Here is a 10000-nt window from a genome sequence, read left to right as displayed (position 1 = left end):
TTCACACACCTACCCATAATGCATGTTGTACATGTTCACTTATTGTTGCTGTTAACTGCACTGCATCACAGCGGTCACCATGGTGGCATATCTGAAGGGTATTTAAGAGTCCTGCAATATAACTAACAACCTGTCATTGCAAGATGTGTGCACAGAGATGAACATAATGTTGGGACAAATGGCCTACAGTAGGAACATGTTTGAAACATCACCCTTGTACAGTGCTACAACAGTGTATATACCACTATTACAATGGCAACTGTTACAGATCTACACAACGGCATATCACAATACCACATTCCACAACCTTTACAACCTGTCATGTGGTCCTAACATGGGCAATGAATGTGTAATATGGAATCCTATGTTTGGACAGCAAATATGGGGAATACATACCTTAACAAACACTGGAAGCATATGTGTGCACACACTCCAATAAAATATTGTAGAAGCAGCATTTGAGGTACTGATAGCATTCATTCTTCATGAGTATGCACCTTCCATCAAGTACAGGTCCTCAATGTCACTCTAAGAAATCGTTTGCTGTCCAAGACATATGTCCATCACATTTGCCCACTCACCTGCAACAGAGGCAGCCATGGCTTGCACACATCTTACAAGCCATGGAATGGATCCCATACCCAACAGGTAGCATGCAGGAGTGGACATGTAGCCTTACTTTACCATTGCATATACCATGGCAAATGGTGCAGACAGTCATGTATGTGACGAGGATATATGGGACAACATTAATGTAGAAATAAACATATGGCCATCCAAGACAGATGACAATACATGTTGCAAACTGTTCATGGAGGCTGCCTAGTAACATACCGCAACACTGAGGGAGTTGCAGGAATGTCTAGCAAGTACTGGCTGTGCAGTACCTGTGTCGACAATCGCCTGGACTCTGCATAGGTGTGGTCCATGGGTTAGGGTAATCAGATGGGACCATTGTTCCAGAGGAAACATCAGCCAGGGCTCTCTACAGGTAGCATATGCATAACATCAAAAGTCCCCCAAAGGTATGTGTTGCAATGTGAAATGGTGTACCAAGACCAAGTTTGAAACCTACAGACAGTATCAATTAAGATACATGTGCTGTACAAGCAACACCTCACTCCACCTCAGGCCCACCATCTCCATCTATACCGTGCTGGTGCCAGTGTACACCTGTATGTTGCCATTCATTAGCAGGGACTAGGCCAATACACATGGTGTTCTGAATGTGGGGCACTGCAAAATGACATTCATGTATAGTCCATAGTTGTCAAGCATCTGCAAAAAGGCTGAGGATGGAGAGGGATGTCATCCTGAAACACAGCAGTGAACTGAAGCAGACATCCAAAGCCCACTAAGAATGGCTGTATCTGCACAAAGTCAAGGTCATGAATTGTAGCAGACATAACCATGACTCCACAGCAATTGTGAAGGCACTGTGTGACCTCCAAGGACTATGCACATGAGTTGACCTTGCAACCTTGCAGATTTGGGGGGCATTTGTAGGGCAGAGTGACCAAATACTGGCAAGTGAAAATGGGCTATGCTAGTTCATAGATTCATAGGTTGGTACTAGGCTATTGGCCCTAGGGCCTATACAAGCCCAGCCATAACAATTCCCTGGCTATTTCTTCCCACACTATTTACTTCCCTGGACCCCTGTCTAGCAGGGTGACTGACATGATCCCTGGGGAGAATTTCCTTTCTCCCATCCAATCATCAAGATTCCTTTTGAAGAGGGTCAAAGAGGCACTCTGCTTGACATGTATGGGCAGTCTGTTCCAGAGTCTGGGGAGTCTCTGTGTCAAGAACATATCCCTCCGGCATCTTTTGTTTATTGTGATGACAAGGTTTAGATCCCTGGAGCATGTGGCTCTGAGGGATTGGGATTTCTTTAAGTGTAGCATGTCCAACAGCTCTGGGTTTGACATGGCCTTGTATGTTAAGCAGAGATTGCCTTTGAGTAGACGATATGTGACAGAGTATAGCTGGAGTTTTTTAAGGTGGTCAGCATAGGGCATCTGCTTTAGCCCTGTGATTCTTTTAGTGAGGTATTTCTGCAGCCTTTCCAGTTGTTGCAGATGTCTTGTGAGGTACATACCAAATGGGGCATTGTATTCTATAATGGGTCTAATGGGGGATGAGTACAGTGGGACAATGACCTCCTTTTTTCTAGATGAAAAGCCCTTACTGATGAGGTGTGCCACATAGAAGGATTTCCTGACTGTTGTGGCGATGTGGTTATCAAAGGTGAGACCGCTGTCCACCTGTGTCCCTAAGTCTTTTATCACACTTTTGGTGTTTAGAGTACTGCCACCTATGTGGTAATTCATGAGTCCATGTTTTTTTCCCAGAGGGGATAACTATATATTTCTTGGCATTGAGCTTGAGCCCATGGCTCTGGCACCAAGCATCTGTTTCTGTAAGGCCCTTTTGTAGACTATCCACATAATATGTGGATTCAATAATGGCTCCCAGTTGGCAGTCATCTGCAAACTTTGTTAGCCAGAGTCTCTTAGTGTTGGCCTGTACTTCGGACAAGTAGATGCCAAACAAAATTGGTCCCAGGACTGAACCTTGAGGTACTCCACTTGTCACTTTTCTGGAGCTGGATTTGGAGTCAGCTACTTTTACAGTGTGGGTTCTGTCAGTAAGCCAGTTGGCAACCCATCAAGTGACGTAGGGATTATGCCCAGCTTAGTAAGTCTATCTATTAATCCAGAGTGGGGGATTGGGTCAAAAGCTTTGGCGAGGTCCGGATAGGCTGTGTGGACTGCTTTACCCTCGTCCACGGCTCTGGAGACTGATTTGAAGAAGTCAGTCAGGTTCAAGAGATAAGATCGGCTCTTCATGAACCCAAACTGGTTGTGTTCCAGTGTTTGAAAGTTGCCAGTGTCTTTGTTTATAAGTTCCATAATAACATGTTCCATGGCCTTGCAGATCAGGTTCATCAGACTGATGGGGTGGTAGTTCCTGGGATCCAAGGGGGGTCCCCCCTTGTGGAGTGGGATAACTGTAGCTGTGCACCACTCAGTCAGCACGAAGCCTAAGGTGAGGCTATGATTAAACATGGCACTTAGGTGAGGTGCCAGTTCATTTTGTAGTTCATGTAGTACACAGGCTGGGATGTCATCTGGTCCCATGGATGCTGTATTCTTAGCTTTGGAGAGTGCGTTTTTTACTTGTGTGGCCATGATTACCGGAATTTTGCAATCTTCCAGTATTGAGATCGTCCATTTAAGGGGTGAGAAGGGGTGAAGTTGGCACTGAATTGATCTGCCAGGATATTGGCAATATGCTTGGGATCAGTATATTTAATGCCATTCTCTTATAGCTCCAAGCAGATCTGAGCATTGCCATTTAGATTCTTGACATAGTTATAGAATGCCTTGTGGTTGTCTTTGGAATCTTTGGCAATTTTATTTTCGTAACTAGCTTTGGAGGATTTTATGAGGGATCTCAGCTTCTTACTGAGGCTGGTAAGGGAGTTTTTTGCATCCTGGGATTTTCCTCTTTTCTGCAACAGTTATTTCCTTTTGTTGTAAAGTTTTGTATGGCAGGGGACCAGCAGATTGGCTTCCTTTTTTGGAGGAGAGTGTCTTGGTTCTGTTTGGGATAGCACGATTCATGTATAGTGTAGGATTCAGCAGTCGAACTTTCAGTTCCCGTCTGCATAGCTGTCATGAAGTTTGTCACTTCTGACTTGAGTAGCATGAAGTTGGCTTTGAAGAAGTTTTTTATGGAGGTTTCATTACTGGGGGGTGGGGGTGGGATGTGGATGTTAAGGGTGATTAGCTTATGGTCAGACCTGACCAACGAGAGGGTGACCATAGGTATGGAGCATCGATTTCCCATGTTGGTAATGACCAGGTCTAAGATATTGGAGCCCCTGGTGGGACTATGGATTAGTTGATCCAGGGCATTAGAATTTATGAATTTCAAGAAGCGTTGGGAAAAGGTGTTGGTACATGAGTAGTTTTCCCAGTTAATGGCAGGGTAGTTGAAATCACCCAGTATTAGGGTGTTTGGTTGTATCTTAATATTTTCCAGTATGTTTAGAAAGGTGTAGTAAGTATCTTGGGGCATGGTGGGGGATCTGTAGCAAGCTACAATTTAGATTGCAGTCTTACCTAGTGTTAGCTGCATCTGGAGAATTTCAGACGCATTGTGCTGGGCAACTAGTCTGGTGGTGGGAATATCCTTGGTGAATATGGACACTCCACCAGCTTTAGTGTTTCGGTCCTGGTTTGGTGGCCGAAAAGTGTGGTAAGAGTTGTAGCCTGGTATTGCAGGGTGCTCTATGGAGCCTTGAACCAAGTCTCAGTTACTGCACAGATATCAATGTTCTCCATTTTAGGAGTGCCTCAAGAGGGTGCATTTTGAGGTTTAGCCTTCTAGTATTGAGTAGCATTATCTTCAGAATTTGCATGTTTGTACCTGTTACGGTGGTGGTTTTGTCCTTTGAACTTTGCCTTAAAAAGGCACTATAGGGATGGCAAGAGCCTTAGCCAGTAATCTGAATCCCAGGGGTGACAGGTGCAGACCATCTCTGACAAAGCATCGTGGTCTGTCGATCATGTTGTCCCAGCCAGACAGATACTGGATACCCTTTGAATGACACAAGAAGCTTAGCCAATTGTTGAAGGCAATCATTTTGTCCTTATATTGTGGTATCATTCTGGGCAAAGGCAGGATGCCCCTCAGGGCTAGGGTCATACCTGCCTGGGTCACATGATCCGAGAGCTCCTCCATGTCTCTTTTCATGTAGTCCAGGGAGGTACATCTCAAGTCATTCACTCCAACATGGACAATGACAGAGTCATATTTGTACTTGTTGTGGAGTGACTTGAGTGCATGCGTTATGTGGCGGATCCTGGCACCCGACAGGCAGCTGACTGTAATTTTTTCCTTGTTCAGCCTGGTGAGTGTGACATCAGTGTGCTTGACTATAGAGTCACCTATGACTAAAGTGTTAGGTGCGTTGTCTTGCCTTAGGGGCTGTTGCAGGTTGGCCACTGGTGTTGGGAGCTATGTGACACTTTGGTTGTGATTGGTGTTTGTTTGCATTTCAGCTTCGGAGGTCCTTGTTGCTTGGGCTGGTTACAGTTAAGGGCCTCCGCATATGTGGATTTAATGTTGCTATGTGTGGGTGTTGGTTGTGTGGGTTTAGAAGGGCTATGTGTTGCTTGAGGTGTAGTGTGGGTGTTAACCTTCTCCTCTTGACTGTCTAGTACAGTCTTGGGTGGAGAGAGCTTTGCTTCCATTTTGGCTATGTAAGTGCATCTCTCACAGGTTGTAGTGTTGGTTGGTAGGAGGAGAGGGTTGTCTGTGTACATGTGGCAATTGCTGCCTTGCCCCAGTCTGCCCAGATCCCCCAGGTGGGCAGGAGAAATCACCGGAAGCTGACCCTTGGACATGCCTGGTTGGGTGCTTTTTTTGTAAAGTACAGGAGCTGTTTTCCCTTGCCTTAGCAAGGTACTTTACAATTATAGGCTGTTTAGTGCCTACAATTAATTTCTCTTTATTAACAAGGAAAGTTGAGTGCTTGTATCAGTTTAAGGCTTCCTATTGCTTTCCAGCAGGGATTAAAGCAAGTGCTAGTCACAGGGATGCTTAAAGGTAAGATGAAAATAAATGGTTTATTCTAAACACTGTAGTGTGCACTAGATAAGTTAGATGTGAAAGTAGTTAACTTAAGTTTTACCTGTGTAAAAAGTTAAGTTTTATTAGAGATTCACTATTTTTAAAACAGCAAGATAGATTGCAAGGGGGTGGCCACTTTTGTATTCTGGTATTATGGAATACAGTATGATGGCCAATAAATTTAAATAGTTGAATGGGAGTGATTTCACAAAATTATAATTTTGTGCTTACTCACACATGCCAGTGAAAGCAGAGAGGAAATGAGATATATGGTCAAATTAATATGAGGCAGGCAACTAGAAAGACAGTGGTATTTAAGAACACAACAATAAGTGGGTGGAAGGGTGGGGAAAAAAATTCTGCCTGACTCACAAGAGACAAAGCTGTGGTCCATTTTGAAGTTTTAATATGCAGTTAAAAGCAGAATACAAGTAAAACACAAGATAAAGAAAACAAGTCACAGTATTCAAAATATAAAAAGGCAATAAAGTAATGCAAAATGCAACAAATAAAAAGCAAACTAACCTTTCCTTCACAGCAAAGTGTAGAAGAGTCTTGGTGAACCTTTCTAGTAAAGTACAGTAGTCACTATACCCCTTCCAGGAATAGTGACTACTGTAATACACAACAGTTGGTGCAACAAACCCTCATTTTAAGGGTGTGCACACTTATGCACCCACAGATTGTATGCATCTCAATCAGCATCTGCACAACTAACACATTTGTTTGATACAGCATTTGATTGCACAGGTCATATGTCACATATCAAGTTCATGTAATGTTAACATATGCAGTATTGTGGCCCCATGGCATATCAGGGAAGAAGGTGCCATGTCAATAAGGGTGTGTACACTCCTCATAACCAAAGTAAGTTTTGAAGGTTGTCAGTGTAATTGTATTTTATTGGTTATACATGCACCACTTATGATGAGATCTGCAAATCAGACATCAGGCATTCCCTATTGACATCTGTCCACATATCATCCCAGGTATGTGTTGGACAAACACATAGAGGCTGTGAGCAGCAGAGCAAACATAACTGGCACATATATACACATTCAGCAATGGGGTGTACACCTTTGAGGTATGGTACACAATACATGCCAGGGTGCTGAACAGGTGCACAGCAATACTATGTATATCGGTGCAGTATGTTCTAGGGGATGGGGAATCACCTACTAACACAACCTATGCATCACAGAGATGTATAATCTTGGTAACAGGGAATGCTTATAGCTGCAGTGCATGCTGTTGAGTGTCATATGTCATGCACGTTGACAGATGGGTAATGAGAGGTCTGTGTGTAATATCTTTGTGCAACCTCACCTGTAAGTGTGTGTATGTGTGTGTGTGTGTGTGTGTGTGTGTGTGTGTGTGTGTGTGTGTGTACAGTTAAGCAATGATGTACAGGTCTTAAAGTGCATTTCTTGTTTTCCCCTCATAGGTGGCGAGATGGATCAGGGTCCCTCCTGCTGGCAAACTGATGTTAGTGTCCATACAGACACTGACAATGATGATAGGTGTATTGTGGCACAGGCAGGGTTGTCAGGGGCTGAAGCTGTGCCATCGTTTGACATTCCACTGTTAACCACCCCATCCCCGCACACAGTCACATTGCCTATACATACCACATAACCAGTGGCCATAGATGAGGGACAGTTGGCAGGTGGTGGCATGGGACAGGACATTGTTGTGTCTATGGCATGTGTGTCTGGACACAGCAGCCATAGCTGGATGCCCAGCGAGGTACCACACAGGCAGATGTACATGGGTGCTTGTAGGAGGGCTGCTGGTTGTCATGCCCCTGGCAGAAGTGCCATATCTGGTGTCACTAGATGCATGGTTCAGGCCATCATGGAGGTGCAGGCATGTATGGAATGGTATACCAGACAGGGTCTAAGGCTGCAGAGGGCTACTCATTCTGCAGTTATTGACAACATCCATGATCTTGCAGGTGCCCACAGTTATTTTGCAGAGTTCCTAGATAGACGGTTGCGTGAGATGTTGGGAATCCTTGACCGTGGAATTTCTGTGCTTGAGCATATGGTGGGAGTAGTGCAACAGCCACGTGGATGTAGGCCAGCAAGACCAACAGGTGGAAATTGACATGGATGTGCAAGAAGTCAGAGCTGGTCCCATAGTGGCCGTACCAGCCCCAGTACTGCAGGGAGGGTGCTGTCCACACCACAACATAGCAGGCCATGTGCACATGGCCCTGTCTGGTCCCAAGAGGGACCCAGATCCAGCGGACATATGTCATCATCAGGAGAGAGTACCATATCATGGATTGTACCTGGTGGTGCCCGTGGAACCCCTGGCATGCACAGTTTTCATTTCCATGGCTGGAGATGGTGAACTACACACCCTGCCAGGTACGGTCTGCAGATGTCCAACATACCCCTGGATAGGGCAGCCACATGGCAGAACTGTGTGCATGCATACACAAACACATCACCAACACAGCTAGGGCAACCCCATACCTACACACACCACATCTGCACAGTCCAATTAATAATGAAACCCCCTAACACGCACACATGATGTCAAATGAATGTCTCACCCTAGGTCTCTGGCAAACCCACAACACACCCTGTGCATATGATGATACCTGTGCCACATCCCTGTCATCTATAACATTGATGCAGGGACAGGTTAACGTGGTTCTGATGCACAGGGTGACTGTACTATGGTGTACCAATGTAATGCTGTGTAACATGGTTTCAGCACTAAAGTTTAATGCTTACATGTCAGGATGTGTAGCTGTCCAGCCATGATGCAGTATAGCTGTTATTAACACTGAGTGATTGTGGTCTCTATAATGTTTTCTGTTTGTGTTGTAGGTGTCCATGTGTCAGCAGGATGTTGGTCTGCTGTTGTTTCCTACAAGGGGTATGGCACAGTGGTAAAGCCTTGACTGAGGCATATCCTGGGTACAGCTGTACAAAGTCACAGGTCTGTATAACAGTTACTGCATGTGCCACATGCCTGATGGGTCTGAGGGGTGTATACAGGTGAGTGCATGATGGCTGATGTCAGCAGCCCTTCCACAGTGGACAATGGTAAGTGTACTGGGTGGTACACACCACATGTTTGTGTATAACACACACACGCACACACATGCACACACATGCACACACACGCACACACACACACACACACACACACACACACACACACACACACACACACACACACACACACACAGAGGCTTTTGTGTTGCAGTACACAGAGAATACTGTACACATGGATGTATGTACTTTTGCAAGGAACTCATTTTAGCCTATGTAATTCCACCAAGACAGAATAGGCAGAACAACACATTGGGAAATAATCAGTCTGCTAGTTTAATGTCATTGATGATGTTACTGGCAGGGTATATGTCCCCTTCCCCAATGTAGTGCAGTCCCCAACTTGGTAAACATAGGTGTGCTGGTGTGGGTGGCACAACCCTACCCTTTGGAGGGTGAGGGGTGGTGTAGAACCATAGATGGTGTGATTGACAACTATTAACCTGTTAATGTGAACTGTACAGTATTACAGCCAACTAAGCAGGGAGATACACTCAACAATAACCGCAATTATGGTGGCTGTGTCCACAAGATACACTCCCAGCTATATATACCAACCCCCGTATCACTGTACAGATATACAGAGGGGAAGAGGGCATTTACACATCTACTACTAATTTTAATGGAATGAATTTCCACAAGATGATACCTGTGAAATGTTAGCATATGCCGGTCAGTTCTCAGACAGATGATGTCCTGGGACATGTATATTCTGCAAACTGAAGTAGTTCCCTTCACATACACATACTCTCTTACTTGGCAGCACTGGTACTAGAACCCCTACCTTGTACTTAGTGCTATTAATGTGTGTGGCCTTAATTGCACACACCACACATCTTTTATGATGAGGTGTGTTCCAGGTTACATGTTAAGTGAAGAACATCATCAGGCCTTGTACATTATGATAATGGGGTATGCACTGGTTGTTTATGAACAATACATAGTGTGACATACTGTCATATACACATTGACAAACATATAACAGTCATACACACATCTGAGAGACCTGGGTTTATCAGTGCTAACTTCCTTGTCAGTGTGTCCATTCTGTTACAGATAAGTTGCACACAGCACATGCATCATTGGGCTGGATAGTGTAATCAGTTACTTGTATGGTTGATTTTGACAGTGGTCCCCATACAGTGGACCTTGGGACATGTACTGGGAGTACCATGGTGTAAAGGCAGTATTCCCAGCACCCACACCCCACATTGGATATTGTACTCACTGAAACCCATGACAATACTCTGACATACCCACCATCACACACTGTCCAGGACTGCAATACA

This window comes from Protopterus annectens, chromosome 1.part2 (assembly GCF_019279795.1).
Source record: "Protopterus annectens isolate FY-2018-M chromosome 1.part2, PAN1.0, whole genome shotgun sequence".
Lineage (NCBI taxonomy): Eukaryota > Metazoa > Chordata > Ceratodontiformes > Protopteridae > Protopterus > Protopterus annectens.
Note: the sequence above shows the minus strand (reverse complement) of the source record.